The 17,583-nt window shown below is 43.6% G+C and overlaps 1 long non-coding RNA gene across 1 annotated transcript; it reads right to left on the reverse strand.

Annotated features, from left to right (window-relative positions):
- Nucleotides 1–1,542: 1,542 nt before the first annotated feature.
- Nucleotides 1,543–14,132, reverse strand: LOC142571126 (uncharacterized). The gene is made up of 3 exons (XR_012825770.1): nt 14,060–14,132; nt 13,905–13,982; nt 1,543–2,012 (listed from the first exon to the last, which is right to left on the reverse strand). It is a non-coding gene; the product is annotated as an uncharacterized LOC142571126 (long non-coding RNA).
- Between the last annotated feature and the right edge of the window lie 3,451 nt (nt 14,133–17,583).

Here is a 17,583-nt window from a genome sequence, read left to right on the forward strand (position 1 = left end):
GTTCGTGTACAATATGTCTAAATAGAAATACATATCTTTTATACTATCATAAGGAAGACGATCTCAGCCCTGTTGAGAGCACAATCATGTCTGTTTGCGGCCAGTATGTCAGTTGTTAATTCTCCGATCTCCAGTGGAGCCTATAAGAACGGAATCTTAAACTATTATATTTACGTGTTTAAGTCGCACTGCAAACAGCTATCGACATGTAATGAAAGATGCATAAGTTAACCACAAACAGATAAAATATGACCACAGATCATATGAATCAACACGGAAAATTTATGTATGTTGTATCTAGGATATTTCGGTAACAATAAAAATTCAAAGTTAAATATTTAAAAAAAATATTAGTCAATTCAAACTAATCATGCAAATTAATTTCCAAGTCAGTTCGTACTCTTCAGTACAAAAAACAACACCGGAAGAATGTGACAGCTTCACAACAAAAAGGCGATATCAAGTGATCACGAAATGAACTACTGCAATTATTATTATTTAATTAAGGATAGTTTACAATTCATTGGTAAACATATGACCATGGGTGCGATCTTGCCCGCTTTCCAAAATCGAACGGAGGCGGCCCGTTCCGTTGCGTTCTTCCAATAGCAGACGACACGGACTCATTCACAGCGGATATCACGTCACAATTAACGTCATGGCGTTCGTCATGGTTCAAATTGACCAATCGTGTGCGGCTCGGTGGAACGGACCGCCTCCGTTCTATTTTGGAACGCGTACAAGATCGCACCTCATATTACCACACAACATCAGTTCCATGCATGAGGTCTAATGCTGTGCGTACGCACAAAAGTGCAGCATGTACTCGAACTTTAAGAATAACCAACACGGTGACTCGCAGAGATTTAAAAAAACGTCTTTATGAAGCGAGCGAGTAGTGCGCTTCAATAAAACTCAGTAGCGTAAGCATGAGCATGAATTGACAGTGAAATATACGACACACACACAAAAGGAAATAAATAATTGAACAACAGGCATTGCTTACGTGGGCCACGTTTATTGCTGTCTTCAGTATTCTTTACAGCAGTCACAGCATAAGCGATGCTCACCACTCTCGCGTAAGCAAAGAACTTTTACCATATTTCATCGCCAATGCGGCTCCTTGCAGCGGCCAGTGCCACGAAGCGCGCCAATAAGTCGCTGCTCCACGGCGGCAGTGCTTCTTTTCAGCGGCTCGCGCACCTTTAGGAGTCTTTTTGGTAACTGTACCACGCGTCACGAGTGACTCAGACACACAACACGCTTGGTAAGCGCACACCACGAAATTGGAAAGCGTTTAAGTGAGGTTAAAGCGATGAAACAAAGCGTGACACGACCATTACAAAAAGACCGCCGGGCGATACTCTTCCCGGCATGCTTCTTCAGAGCTACACAACGCAGAGGAGATGTGACTGCGCGCGCGTTTGGCTGCAGCAGCTGAAGCGCGTTCAGTTATGGCGTCCATCTACAGCGCGCAAATAAAAAACAATAATCAAGCTACAGTTCCGCGAAACTGTCACATAACAGTATACACCAGAACACTGTGAATTCAAAGGGCGCCGCCATATTGATGAGCGCCGGTCGCGCCATCTATCCCAAGCGCCGCGAAGTAGCAGGCCTGGGCTGCCACGCCGGGAGATGCGACCCGGCGCGAAGGCGAAACTTGGGCTTTTTAGCTGGGCGGAAGGCGTATTTCGCGTTTTTTCTAGCCTGTCACTTTCGCTGTCTCGATTCAATCAAACTTCAAGACCTCATGCAAGTCCGCAATGGCCACACTGAGTGATGTGCAGACTGCAGAAGCGAATACATCGGGTAACCACGTAAGCACGTAACCTGTGAAGGATTTTACAGCACTGTGTTGGTGACATATATTATTAAAGAACGCAGAACATTGTCCTCTGCACTTTCAGTTTGGTCTTGTTTGTCATGGTCACTACTGGGTCGGCCACGTTTGGCAACCAACTGGCGAGGTCGTTTGACTGCCTGATTAGCAGACGCCAGCCCTTCACCACCTGCACATTGGAAACAAAATAGATGTTATAGTAAGAAGGACTGTAGTTCTTTCCCATGCCATCACTGTTGCGAAGATATAAAGTCCCCGCAAAATGAAATAGAAAATGCACCAGGCCAATTGTATCGTGCAACCACTTAAGAGTACAACATTCAGAACACAAGCCTACAGTACTCGAACAAGCAGCATATGATGCTACACACTAAACATTTTAACACCCTTAAGGGTGTAAATCAGTTTGTCGCCAGACGAACACCCTAAGGGTGCTGTTGTCTACACCCTACAGTTGGGGTGCAGTTATACCACCCTAGACGAAGGGTGTCCAGCAAAATAAATTTAGGGTGTAGGGGTGCAAGTCCATATTAACACCCATCTATGTGGGTGTTGGAAGGGTGTACACCCTTTTATTGCTAGTGTGTATGGAAGGCAGGTTCGGCAGTACACGCCTTCAATTACTACTATGTAAAGCGATCCACGCGTAACTCTCGCGTGTGCCAGAAGGTTCAAGTTCGGCTACCAAACACACCGTCGAACAGCCGGCCTTGAAGCTTCGATGGGCACACACGCACGTATACGTGTGGATCACATTACATATTAGTAATTCACGGTGTATATTGCAAAACCTGTCTTCGCTGCACATATACAACCTAGCAAATATCACTTTTGAGCATGTCTATCAACACCAACGGTTATCGCGATTTCCAGATCCACATAAAATGCAACACAGACTGGTACGATATATGACATTTTCAAGAAAAATGTAAATATATTTATTGCATGCTGCAATACAGAGTACAATATATACATAAATCACATGAAATATAAACATGCACAATCACCAAACACATCGGTAAGTACAAGAACATGTACATTTCCCACAAAGGTATCTAAAATATAAGTATTGATCAAATCTGTTATTAAAGAAGAAACTATGTATAGCAGCACTGAAAGAGCCTGAGTTGACCTCGCAGTGTTTTGGGCCACATAAAGGAATAAATTTTCAGCATAAGGCTCAATGAACGAAAATTCAAGTTTTGATGCCTTGAAAAAAAAAGGGGACATTGCAAAGGTGAATTAGGGGAGTAATTGAAATGCAGAGCAAATGCACAAGACACCTGTTACTTTGTTCACTAACGTAATCGCAAAGCATTATGAAAAGTTTGGAAAGTCGATGTAAGCATAACTGGCCAACATTTTTCGGACTGAAACAATACTTTCCAAGCATAGACGTGCTTTAAGCGAGGTTTAAGCCAGCAGTATTATTGCTAATTTTCTCTTTCCAACAAGATTACTTGAGCACGAAAAATCTGTAAATTTTTTAGTGCCTACATAGTTTGTGAAACAAGAGTTCTCTGTGCTAAAAGTGCTGTGTAGGAGATTTTCTAACTACAATTGCAGTTTCTATAAATTTCTGTCTTGTAACCCGAAGGCACTGGTACATATACAATATGCAGTTTGAAAATAGGTTCTTTTCTTACCATAAATCAAGAGTGAGTATTCCACATTTACTATTGTGTGGGTGCAAGGTGCAGTAAAAGGCCTGATAAAAGCAAACCACTGTTGATTAAACAATTTTGCTGAACACGAAAGGTGGACAGTGTTTTAAAATACATAGTAAATTTCTAAATTATTTGCACTTAGATGCAGTAATACAAGATTAGGGCTTGCTGTAGCATGTGAGTATACAAATTAGCAAATATGGTTTAATAAATTAGCCATACTCTGGTTACTAAAAGAACACAGGCACAGGCAGTCATGTAAAAGTTCAAGTTAAATATCACACTGTTAACATTTGCCAGCAAATGGTCGTATCAAACATTATACATATACTGAAAAAGGTGCTTTCTTGGGATAGTTGGCAATTAATGCGAAAAAATTACGTACAGCGTGAATTACAAGGACTACGAGAGACGACATAGACTGCGCTGACTTCGAATAATATTTTATTGCGTTGCCACATTGTGTGTATGTATGCAAGAGCGGGCATGCGCAGAAAATGAGTCACAAGGGGCGTCTAACAGGAAGTGATTGTACTAAGGACGTGGTCAACTGAAAAAAAAAAACATTACAATTTCTATCTTTCGAGATACAAGACTTCACTAGGGTCAGCGTGATAGAGGGGGCACTAATGCACACACTACCCAGTTTTTTGGTGAAATTTGCTTCTATAGTTTCCCGGATGACCTGTTAGCTGTGTCTCACTAGAACTTCCGTATATTCCAAGAGGGGCTCGCAGTCACAGTCCCGGGGCAATGGATGCCCAAGTGGCCTTGAACAGTGTTATGGACGTTATAGTGCTCTCTTAAACGATCATTTAGGCACCTGACTGTCCGTTCAACATATTTACTGCCTCAAAATAGGGGAATATGGTAAACCAAATTCGTTGCACATATCGCAAAATGTTTTCTGTGCCCGACAGAGCAAGAACTCTGACGTGATTTGGGCGCGTTTACACACTTAGAGCTTTGCCAGCTTTTCTGGGGTTGAAAAAAGGCCTGTGATTCCTGGAGGTTGCCGAATCTTTTTTAGCCTATCGGAGACATCATGCTCATACCCACCGGTGGCACTGCGAACCTATGTCTTTCAACCGGTTGGTTCCTTGACTGAGCGGGCTCATCACGGTTTGTGCCCCTCAGAAGCTGTTCCACTATGGCTGAAATTAAGGCCAAAGGGTAGTCAACCCTAGAAAGGTGATGAACCTGTGCAGCAAGACTATGTTGCATCTTGTGTGAACAAGATTTATTGAGGCTGTTAACGAGGGAAAACTTTGAATACCTCATTTAACGAGCTTTGAGTGTGCAGAGTTAAAGGGCAAGAGTGACTTCTTACTTCTCAAATCGAAGCACCAGCCTGAGATCTACAAAGCGCGAGGAATCATCAATGGGGACCTCATGCGTTAGTTGTAGATGCTTTCTTAAGCATCTCCAAGACTCCCGAAGCAACAGGCTCGAAAGCGTGATCAGCGCAATCAATGAATACCACGTGGTCATTCACAAACCTGCACACATTGACAGGAGACGCATCTAGGTGACCTTCAATATTGCAATCATGGTGAGCGAGATAAATATAACATAGTGGCGGCGCCAGGCATGATCCTATACAAATACCATTTATTTGTATATTGTGCAGGATCATGCCTGGCGCCGCCACTGAGTGATATTTATCTAGCTAATCATGATTGAAATATTCAAGGTCGCCTAGATGTGTCTCTCGTTGTCAAAGTGTACAAGTTTGTGGACGACTACCTGGTATTTATTGATTGCACTGATCATGCTTTTGAGCCTGCTGGTTGGGAGACTTGGAGATCTTTAAGAGCTGCAGCCTCTAGAACTAACAAATGAGGTCCCCACTGATGATTCTTTGCGCTTTCTTGATCTCAAGCAGTGCCTTACAAATAAACAGGTGGGCTAGTGCTTTGAACCGAGAAGTAAGAAGTCACTCTTGCCCTTTAACTCTGCACATTCAAAGCTTGTTAAACAAGGTATTGTAAAGCTTTGCCTCGTTAACAGCCTCAATAAATCTTGCTCACATGAAATGCAAGATAGTCTTGCTGCACAGGTTGATCGCCTTTCTTGGGTTGGCTACCCTTTGGCCTTAATTTCAGCCATAGCGGAACAGCTTCTGAAGGGCACAAAACGTGATGAGCACACTCATTCAAGGAACCAGCCGGTTGAAAGACTGGTTCGCAGTGCTACCGTATGTGCATGATGTCTCCGATAGGGTAAAAAAGATTTGGCAACCTCCAGGAATCCCAGTCCTTTTCTCAGCCCCGGAAAAGCTGGCAAAGCTCTGTAAGCGTGTAAACGCGCCTAAATCGTGTCAGAGTTCTTGCTCTGTCGGGCACAGAAAACGTTTTGCGATATGTGTAACGAATGTGGTTTACCATATTCCCACTTTGAGGCAGTAAATATGTTGGACGGACAGGCAGGTGCCTACATGATCGTTTAAAAGTGCACTATAACGTCCATAACACTGTTCAAGGCCACTTGGGCATTCATTGCCGGGACTGCCACTGCATGCCCCTCTTTGAAGATACGCAAGTTCTAGCGAAACACAGCTCACCCGGTACATTATTGATGCTTATTTCCCCAGAAAAATGGGTAGTGTGTACGTTAGTGCCCCCTAGTGAAGTCTAGTATCTCCACAGATAGAAATTGCGATTTTTTTTAGTGACCATGTTCTTAGTACAATGACTTGCTGTTAGAACACCCCTTGTGACTGCCTTTCATTTTCTGCGCATGGCCCTTCTTGTGTATAAACACACGATGTGGCAACGCAATAAAATATTGTTGGAAGTCAGCGCAGTGTATGTCATCTCTCGCAGTCCTTGTCCTTCACACTGTACGTCATTTTTATACTGAACAGTGAATATTAATTGATTCAAAATTAGAAAAAATATAGTACACATCTGAGCTGCAAGAATGCAATTGATACAGCAAATGACGTTTAGCTTTCCAAAAGAAAGAAAATGTTTACGTTTCACCACGAGGTGCAGGGACTCCATTCTCTGAGCATCTTGACCAATAAATGCAGCGCATGGCATTGCTGGAATCTTGCATCCTGCATTAGCAAAATAAGAAGAGAATCATGAGAGTTCAGTCTGTGCATATACACATGTGCACTGTGGAAAATTTGATAAGGCAACAAGCTCCTGAAAGTAACAAACTTAATTAATGTGACTGGGAACAATGAACAGCTCAGGCAACTGGGCAAGACAGGTGAAAGGTAGGAGAAATTTTTATTTTGCAAATTTAGGAATTGCATTTACTGTGAACACTAAACCACTATGTCACTGTGAATACAAGGCACATACAGCAGCAAAAGCAAATAAATTTACAGTAGCTTTTTCACCATAGAAAATAAGAGTGAATAAAATTTAAGGACACTACCAATGACATCTCTCAACAGAAATTTGTCCAAGAGTGTGCATGTGACCTTAATATAAAATTGACATAAAATGTGGAATATATCTCTGCATTACACTTTATAAGTACTGCAGCTGAGAACCTTACGGGATATGGCATATTAAGACTGACATGCACAAGGCATTAAAAAATGGCTGTTTTTACACAACATTATAACACTAGGAGACAAAGAGTAATTTTACAGAGAGTGCACACAAAATGAAAATGAGGGAACCCCCACTGGCATTATCATTTGCCCTGCAATACATGCATCCAGCCCAACAATCTCCAACTCCCCAACGCAGTTTATTAGACCCTTTCTGTATCCTAAAATTTATTGTGTATTTCTTATTTACTAATTTAGTAAGGATTGACAGTTCGGCATACTTTCCTTGAAAATTTAGCATGTGTAAACTATTTTTTTAGAGCAGGCCCCTTTCTATCAATAGGTTAGCTTGGCAAACGGTGACAAGTAGTATTCTCAAAGATCATAAGTTAAATAAACTTATGATCCTTCGTCATGCTCCCACTTTCTACTTCATGCTCTAAACTGTGATACCCCTCCTAGGCAGTTTATGTTATTCTGTGAATACATACATGGTCCTCCTTTGTGTAGCATCTCAACTAGAGCCTGAAATTTTTTGTCTCCTAAAAAAATCATCTTTACCGCCCAAAATATATTGCACGGTTACCCTTCACTTGGGCGGTGGGGAGGGATTGTATATAAGTGTTCACATATTCAATGAACCTCAGAGCCACAACGATTTCTCATCCTGTGTTGCCACTACCCGCATGAGTCGCAATGGTTGTAAATTGGCTACCCGCCCTCCCCCGCCTAAAAGTACATTTTGCCACATGGAAAATGACCACAGCATTGCATTTGATTGAATGAGTCCTCCTGTGCATGTTTTTTTTCTCGTCTTGTAATGGCTAGGTTCAACATGGTCAACCAATACTTTGTGTAGTTTCAAAATTATGAAGCATTCATTTTTCAAGACTTGTCCCAAATTGAGCATGAGGTAGACTTTCATGATGCAAATGAGGAAAGGTTGTGCTTAGTGACAATGATAGGCCTGCGATATCCTGCAAAACTGTATGAAATGACATATGCTTGCAATTTTCATGAGCAGCTAGCTCAGTACAAGAAATAGGTGCAATGCCTGCGGAAATGTTTTTTAACACCCATGAGAGGTCCTAGTTTCTTGTAATTTCTTCAAATCCCTTGCAGTCTAGATTGCAATCCGGCGCATGTTAATATTGTATTTGAAATAAAAACAGCTCAAATATTAAGGTTTTGAGAATTATACTGGATTAAATTAAAGGTAGACAAGTAATGCAACGAGCAAATAACAAGCTCATTGCATAGAGTAAGGAAATATTCCTTTCCTGCAAAAACATTGGTAGCAGGAAGGTCATACGAAATTAGCACTGAATGCACAATAAAGAATATCATGCTGGAATGCCCCCATCTGTGAATATTCTTGCGCAAAGAAAATCCTCATTATGAAAGGCCATCAAGAAAATGCAAGTGTATGCTTTGGATCAACAGTCATACCTGCAGTATGCACTACAATCGGCAATATTTAATAACACACACAACTGCATATGATATCAAGCTTAGGCCGCCAAAGAGCCTCAGAGTTTTAAATTATAACTTGACTTACTATATTAAACTACACACCTATATCTACTTACAATGTAGTCTTCCCAACTGCTTCCTCGAAGACATCAACCATCTGCCTGAAGGCGAACGCAAGTGGCTTGCTCTTAATGGAGGGCACCAAGGCTGGGCATTGTGAAATTGATGCTATCATCTGCATGACCTGCGAAAAACAACACTCTAAGATAAACAAATGCTATTAGAATGAAAGACAAGATCACTGGTAATGAGCCTCGTTTTGGTTTGCACGAGAAAAGCAAAAAATATGGACTTTGCGCTGCTTACTCAAAAAGAAGCAAGCTTCCTTCCAGATGTTGCAGTCATGCATTAAGATTGTCACACAGCTGCATGTTTTTATGCTCATATGCTGCTGTCGCTACTGTGCCAGCATGCTTTGCATAGCTTATTATTTCAAGTTATATAGATTATTGTGTTTTCTTGTCAATTTTTGGCAAATAGCACCAGCAAAGAAGTAGCTCACTTACACACACACACTCCCTTGTGAGGAGCGAATTCACACACGCACGCATGCATGCACGCGCGCACACACACACACACGCACAAGCCTCTACCACATAAGCAGCTTCCCACGCTTGACACACTGCTTTTTGTATCCTTTGACACTCCTACTGCTAAGGCATCAAAAGCCTTCGTGTGACCAACCCTAACCTCCTCAACCTACACTTCCAGCTTAAACACTTTCTCGAGATCCAGGACAAGCCTTCTAGCTTCCCTAGTGCTCCAAACTGTAGTTACGAATTTCAATAGGGCTATAGGCGACAGCTCTCGAAGAGCATGCAAACTACCCGGAGGGACCTAAAGCTTGCATATGATACCTCTAAAGCGCAACAACAACACTTCAAATTTTCAAAATTCATTCAAGCTCCTGAAGACAATTGCTATATACGTAGGACGGGGGGTCTTGAATAATCTGCTGTTCACAATTTCAGCGGTTGTATGCATCAACGGAAATGTGGGCTAATGGGAAATTCATGTCTTTAAGATCAGAATTAGTGTAATGGCGAAACACACTACCAGATTTCTTAATCATTTATTTGTGCTCTGGATGTAACGTCTCTTTTAGAATAACAATCAAGTATATCGATTCATCAGGGCAGAGGCGGGAAAAAGGAGGAAGCGTATACCTGACGCCTTCCCACTGATCCTCCTGAGAAACAGCGCCTCATACAGCAGTTGTCCAGGTTGGCTTGAAACCAAACTCGGCTTTCAGGCGGCAACACTCGCTGCACCAAATTGGAAGAGTTTTATTGCGAGTAAAACTCTAGCGGCCTTATGCAATACATACGCACGCACACAAAACGCACTCGCGCGCACACAAACATACGCACTCTCAAAGCGCAGACACAAAGGCACGCACGCGCACATTGATAAACACAAACAATCACACATACATGCAGGCAGACACGCTAACACGTGCACGCACACACAGTGACCCACACAGAAACACGCTCACAAAACACGTACGCACTAGACACACGCAAGCACGCCGGCCCATACAAACCGGCATGTATGCGCGCGCAAGACGCACGCACGCACACACACACACACACACACACACTCACAAAGCGAGCTGAGCTGAGCGCACGCACACACACGAATCGAGCCGAAAACATGTTACAGGCGCCCAGCAAGCAGCAACAGCAGCACGCGACTGCATCAGGGAGAACCAATACCGCGCCAGTTCTTTCGAAAGGTGGCAAAGTCAGTCGTCCTTTTTCTACGCGACGCAAAAGTGGTCGAACCACATTTAACTTAAGTGCGAGCGACCGTAATACAAGCCGCGCTGAACGCACAAAAGAAGCACATCTATGAACGTTGAAGCGCTGAGAAAAGCGTAACTATGCAGGCGCATCACGCCCGATGTAAGACGGGGCGCGATCGAGGTAGTTAACTTGCCCTACTAGGAGTGAAGCTGCTCTTGCTCTTACATTAGTGAATTATGCTACGAGATCACAGTAAGATACTTCTAGAGCGAACAAAAACACGTAACAAGCCAAAGAAATACCAAATAAATGGGCACTTGCCTGAAAATTTCCATTATGGCAGTACTACCGACCGCCGACACAGGGCACGTTGCAACTGCTCGTCTCAGCGTCCGCGGATCCATCTTCCAGTGCGTACGAACGCTTTGCTTTGAAGTGGAGCACGAGTAATACACAAAGCACGGGCCACACCTTTTTCTACACCGCGCATAAAACTAATCACACGTTTAAAATTATGTCGCACAGCGCGAGACGCGAACGCATTTCACGTAGCTAAAGAATGCAATAATGGAGTAGCTTCCGCCTTCCCATCGTGCCGCGCGCCGAAGTGACTGTACAGCGTCGTTCCGTCACTTCCAGTCGCTTTTCATTGGGCAGGGGGCGGGCGCGCAAATTGAACGTTTATTCTGGCAGGTTTGCTTGCTCGAGTGGCCGCCTGTTAGCTGCTGCTTCGTTGTGGTCTCCAACAAGAGCGGTGAGGCGGGTAGTTGCTACTACGGTTCGTGCCGAGCATTTTTTTTTTGGGGGGGGGGCGCAGTCTGCGCTGCATGACTGAGGGTACAGTACACAAATCGGGACCGTGAGCGAGACGATCGGCGCTCTTATGCTGGTGCGATTATATTATTCGCTGCGTCCAAACGAAGCAACCTTGCGAGGTCACAGCGTAGTTACAGCGATATCCTGGCTCGATAAAGACCCTCACATCTTGGTCGTGCGACAGCGACGCGTAAGCATTCATGAGGCGACTGAAGAATGCGTTTGTAAGAGCGTATGCTGTGGATAAGCAATTACAGCTTTGACGACACCAGCCCCTAATATATAGGCTGAGCCTTACAAACTCTGTCCGAGGATGCGCTTAGAAGGCAGACCAGTAGCTTAGTAAAACTCTGAATAACTTAGGCAAGGTACGTGGAGATTCGGATTTGAGAACTTCCAGCGTGATCTCGCCGCTATAAATGTCTTCGTTATGGCTTCACCAAGCAAATTGTACGTTGATGCCATTGTACATCAGAGGCTCGTCTAATAGCACGTCCCTGTTTGTTCAGCAATGTATCCAGACAGCTTCTTTAATTTCGCCACTTCTTGTTGGGCTTTTAAGGGCACCGAAATATTCGTGCAGAATTGTGCAAGTTGCTCGCGCGTTTTCATTCTGCTACTGCAGTTAGTCTTAGAAGTGTTTAATTGCATGATAATATAATTGTGAGCACAAAATATAGTGATAATTAAATTGTAAGTGAAAGTGCGTACATTTTCTTGATGATACATTTTGGAGTGGCCGTCATGCCAGTAACATCAGAATCCTAGAAAAAGATCGACAGTCACTTAGGAATGCGAAAACTTAATCACTTCATGGATGTACACTTGCAATTATCACGTGACCGTGATACGTCATACATTGTCACATGTCTTCACAATTCTACCTTCATCTGCCGTAATCCACCTTGCTACAGTTTGTACGAACCTTAACCGAATTTATTCCACCCTAATTCACATCATTTACCCATAATTGCTCATAATTAACGTTGTTCAATTTACTACCTTCTGTATCACTACTGACGTCATACAAGACGCTGATGACGTCACATTTTATTGCTTTGTATATTAAAGCAATAAAATGTGACGTCATCAGCGTCTTGTATGACGTCAGTAGGGATACAGAAGGCAGTAAATAGAACAACGTTAATTATGAGCAATTATGCGTAAATAATGCAATAATGCCGCAATTTCACCCCTTCTTTCTGATGTGTCTACTGGGCCTTGAAAGTACGTATAATATACTTTCAAGGCCTAGTAGACACAAGAGAAAGAAGGGGTGAAAGTATACAATATTTGCAGTGCAGGGCAAGAATAGAAAATTAAACTGTAAGACACTTTGAACAGCGATGTTGAATTAGTGGTATCACAAATTGAGACTGTGGAGGCGCGAAGGCGGTTCCATTTAGTGGCTGTTCTTGGCTAAAAGGAAGAATGGCACATCAATTTTCTGTTGATGGTCGATGCGAGACGAGATACAACTTGGTGTGGGGAAATATTTTCTTTAAGAGAAGGGTTAAAGTACCATATTCTATGAAAAATACACAGACGAAGGTACCTACGACGTAACCAAAGGTCATGTTGACCTAGTGTTCTTTTCATGGACGTGACGCTAAAATGACGTGAATAATTAGAGAGAATAAATGGGCGGCGCGGTTCTGAATGCTTTCTGAATGCTTTCAAGGGAAATGACAAGATTGACATGAGCAGGGTCCCGTATGGATTGTTGTTGCGGAGAACGCCATCTTTCCTACCTGAAAGGCCATAAAATGCTTTATCATTAAAAATGCAATACCTACACACATTGCTCAATGCGTGGACGTGTACACGTTACTTAGATTTATGCATCAATGCGTTCAACACCCTTCAGTCGTCGATTTAACACCCTTCTTCTAGCAAAGTCGCACCTATGTGTAGTGTACACCCTAGTGACAGGGTGTCTTGACCGAATAGGGTGCTAAAAGGGTGTGGACAGGGGTGTAAATGCAGGAAGCGCCCCTCTTAACACCCATAAGGGCGTAAAAATGTTTATAAACCTGCACTCATTGGAAAATGAGGAAATACAGTAGTTATAATGTTCAACTACATGTGCAGTCAAAGCCCGTATAACAGGGCGAGCATGACGGATGCAGGTGTACAGTTGCACAAACCATGACAGGGCACATAAAATTACCACCCCTACTTAAAGCTGCATCATCAGGGAAGCGTTTGGTACAAGACAACAACCGCACCTGCATTCCAAAAAATTAGCCCCACCAACTGCAGATACCTGGTTTCAGACCTGTTTCGCTTGTGCGAGGCCATATCGGATTGTTAGCGCTCCCTTAGAAAAGAAAACAGTAAAAAAAAACTGGTGAGAACGAGCAAAATTTTGTTGCAATATACAACAATAATTAAGCACCTTATTTTCCTCGCCTTATCAACGGCAAAATTTTGCGCTTTGCCCCGCATAACAGCCCGCACGCAGTTTAGAGCTCAGGAGGCTCAAGTGAATTCGTTACGAATGACACCTGCAACACCAGCTCGTAAAACAGGCGCGCTGCAAGAACGCCTTCGTCGACGAGCAGTCGTCGTTTACGTTTTTGTGGACGCATGCTACGTGACGAGCAGACTTCGGTTTACTTTCATTAGCAATAACGCTCACCAGCAGGGCAACATACTATCGCCTACAACTTGTCGTTCACGCTTAATGGTCACGCCGTGCACCAGCTGCAAGTATCGCTGACCGCAAACTCAGCTGTTCCGCTTAACCGTCGGGAGGTCTGCCTGAATGAAAACACGAAAAGGCTTGCCTTCTTGTTATAGCCAAGGCGAAGCACCGGCGCGGGATTCTGCTCAGTGGGCTTGTCCAGAAAGTGCTCAGAGCAAACCTGCGTGTTACACATATTACGTTCGTAGGGCGCAAAGTTGAACGTGGCACCAAAATATACACCGATCGAATACTCACTCGTGCATTTTCACTGGGTTGGTAGTTCTTCCTATTCACTGCAGCTATCCACCGGTGGCGCAGCTTGTCATTCTTTGTTGCGGATGGAAATCGGTGCAGGCTGAAAACACCGCACCGGCATGATTCCCTACGTGTATTGGGGACTTCGCAAACAGCGCTAAGCAACCTGCTCCTTTTCCGCTGGTTATTTTGGCATCCAAGCACGACGCAACGATGCCCAGATGACTTCTTGTACTTAGGATCCGCGTGAACGGGCACATTTCCGCACTTTGGAGTCCTAAAGCTAGCGCTAGCCATGTCTGCTGGTCGCCGGCGAACACACTTTGGCAGCCCAGAACAAAATGGCGCTGGTCGACCGGGCAATCCGGGCGCGAGAGTATGCGTTCAAATAGTCTGGGCGCGAGGCTAGCGTATTCTGGTCTATATCAAGATTCTAATATTCTATAGTTTAAATATGTTGCTGTTCGTTTGTAGTTGTATATCTTCTCTCTACTCACTTGGCCGGCCGCCATTGTGGCCTCATTCCGTGACTGCCCGTTCATCTCTCTACGAGACCTCACTGGAGCGGCTGTCGCCCAATGCCATGTGAATGTAGCGGCGTCATTATCGCGTGTTAGCGAGCGAGCAAAAGCGATGCGTGTCTGGCGTTCTCTATAAGGAACTCGGAATTTGCTGCAGTTTAGGAACCACTTCCTATTATGCGTTAGAAAGGACAAAAATTAAAGAAACACAGCGGCATATTACATTCTGTTGCAGTGTAGAAAACATTTTTCTCCCCCACAGAATAGTTATTGGGCCTGCTCGACGCTTTCATTCTGTCGGTCGTCGAGCTTTTACAGTATTCGAACGTGCGCCCGCGTGCACCCTTGAATGTGCGTCCTGCTGTCAAAGGGCGTCGTGTTTCAGGAGAAGACTACAAACGCGACTAAAGGAAGCGTTGATGCTCAAATAAAAAAAAAATTCTTGGGTACAAATGTACATTCAATCAGCATAATGAATCTGCGTTTAGTTTTCCTGCAGGCAGGTTTTATACCACAGCATAAAATGCGTGCAGTGGTAGCGGTAGGCTTTCAAGCACACTGAACCATAGTTGCAATTTATGCCACAGCATCGTTCGCCACAATATTCTCCGACGTACGTTTAATGTTTCTGTGGCTTGCTTTTACATTATAATGACACGTATGCAGTGTATAAAAGTAGTCACTGAATTACTGCCGGTTGACTTGAGCATGCGCTCGTGCAAGATTTAAGCTTTTTTCAGATTGCGAAAACAAACATTCCGACTGGCACCAATAACATCTTAGTTTCGCCCAACCTGACTCTGTCCCGCGGCCGCACACCATATTTTACACGTTAGTCCTGGCTGAAAATATCATATCAGGATCGCCAACGCGGCACAATAATCAGCAAACTTCCAATCCATACAATAGGTCCCCTGAGCCACGAATTACAACTTTCTTTGTATAAGTTACAATCTAAAGGTTACGAGACACCCGTGTACTTAGATTTAGGCGCACGGTAAAGAACCCCAGGTGGTCCAAATTTCCGGAGTCCTCCACTACGGCGTGCCTCATAATCAGAAAGTGGTTTTGGCACGCAAAACCCCATAATTTAATTTTTTTAAAGTTTACGAGACATTTGGCGTTGAAGTATCATTCAATGTAGCATACGTCGACACATGTAACATCTAGCCGCGACTGAAATAATTAAAAACACTAATATCAAGTTGGTTTAGTAACCTCGTAACCTTTACGTTATAGGTTACTTGCAAACAAAGGTAAACTTAAACGTTACCGTGCTAAGAGTGTATTTACATAGTTAATTCACAAACACTATAGTAGCAATCACCTGAGAGAAAAGTTTCGTTGTTAATATAGAGAGCGAATCAATTGAAGGTGATGAAATGTTTCACAGTGGCCCTGAGTAGCCTTTATCGACAAAATGGCACACCCCTGATCACGTAACGTTAGCAATCGACTGTCGGTATGGCGAGGCACGCTATGTTCGCGAAACCCATCAGTTCACTACAACTTCGAATTGAAACCATGAAGCATTTTTTTTACAGCACCAACTGGAAAGGCTAAAGTATTCTGGAGCTACTACAGCGCAGCTTAGATTGCTTAGAAAAGGAAAATTCAAGCACCTTCTGTATCACCGTGTCTCGATCCAGCGTTTTTTAATTATACAAAGGGATAACTATTCGCTTCGTCGGTACATAAAAGAGAACCTTGCCCAATCGCAGGCTAAATAAAGTTTGTTCCAATGCAATCACAAACATTCATAAAGAAAGCACCACAAGTCTTGCATATACTTTCACTTGATTTCTGACCTTCCACCGGGGAATTTCGATATCTTCAATGTGTCCCATACTACTAATGATTGACGCTTTGCCTTCTTTTTGGCTGCAGCCATGCGGTCCAACAGGCATACTTCACTAAAAAAATTGGGCCGAGCGGCCTGTGTCAGTTCGCCAAACAGATTCGTCATGTATATTCCTCAAGCAACAAGCAGCAGTAAATTTCTCAAGTGAGTTGAACGTGTATCACGGAAAAGGAAATGTATATTGGTACATTCCTATTTGTATTCTTTAAATAGCTGTAAGCCTTCATTAACTTTACTTCCGATTTCCGCCGCTTAACATAAACACGGGAAAAACCGCCTAATGTTGACAAGCAGTTAAAGAAGCAAGTGGTGCTTGTAGAATCTAAACTCTAGTATTAGTTAAGTCCCCGTGTTACTGCCGAGCATTTCTGTGAAGAAATGCAGAAATTCAATATTATACCATGAACTAATCGTCGTGAGCAAACCTGTTTTAGCGGTTTCAAATCAACGTAACTGTTGTAGAAGTCATATATAGCTAGCCTTTGTGTCATACTTGTTGCACCTAGGCAGGTTTGGTATCTTAAATGGATTCCTGCATGCTATGTTTGTGCGATAATCCATCCGCGCATGAAAAACCCGCCATGGGCTCTTTTGCGCTTCTTCGGCTGGCACCGTAGCGTTGCGTTTGAGTGCTGCATTGTTGTATAAGAAATTGGCTCTTGGAATAAATGCTCGCAAAGGAAGACGTGGTAAAAATATATTTGAGACGACCACCACAAGTACACAAGCAGAGAGAACGAGGGCGAACAAACGAAAACACCGCAGAAAGCGCCCGGACAACGACCGAAATGTAGCACACGACAGGCGCGAGTCCGTGCCCTCACGTCACGCGAGCGGCGCTCGCAGCGCCCCTGTAGTTCCTTCTCGTGGCTAATAGTGCACAACGCGGGTTCCTGACAAATTGTCCGAAGTCCGGCAAGTGGTTATGATGCTCCGGTCTCTGATGAATACTTTTCAAATTCTCTTGAGTAACCTGCATACGCCGTCAGCGCGAAGTGCAATCCAAGTGCTGGATGCTCTCAATTCAGTACTTGCAACACCTGAGTAAGCACCATGGCTCACCCGCGTCCTTCCATTCGCACTGAAGTCAAAAAGGCTGGGTCTTAGCTTAACAATGTACTGCCACGCACTGCAACGTACAG

This window comes from Dermacentor variabilis, chromosome 2, assembly GCF_050947875.1.
Source record: "Dermacentor variabilis isolate Ectoservices chromosome 2, ASM5094787v1, whole genome shotgun sequence".
In the NCBI taxonomy this organism is placed as follows: domain Eukaryota; kingdom Metazoa; phylum Arthropoda; class Arachnida; order Ixodida; family Ixodidae; genus Dermacentor; species Dermacentor variabilis.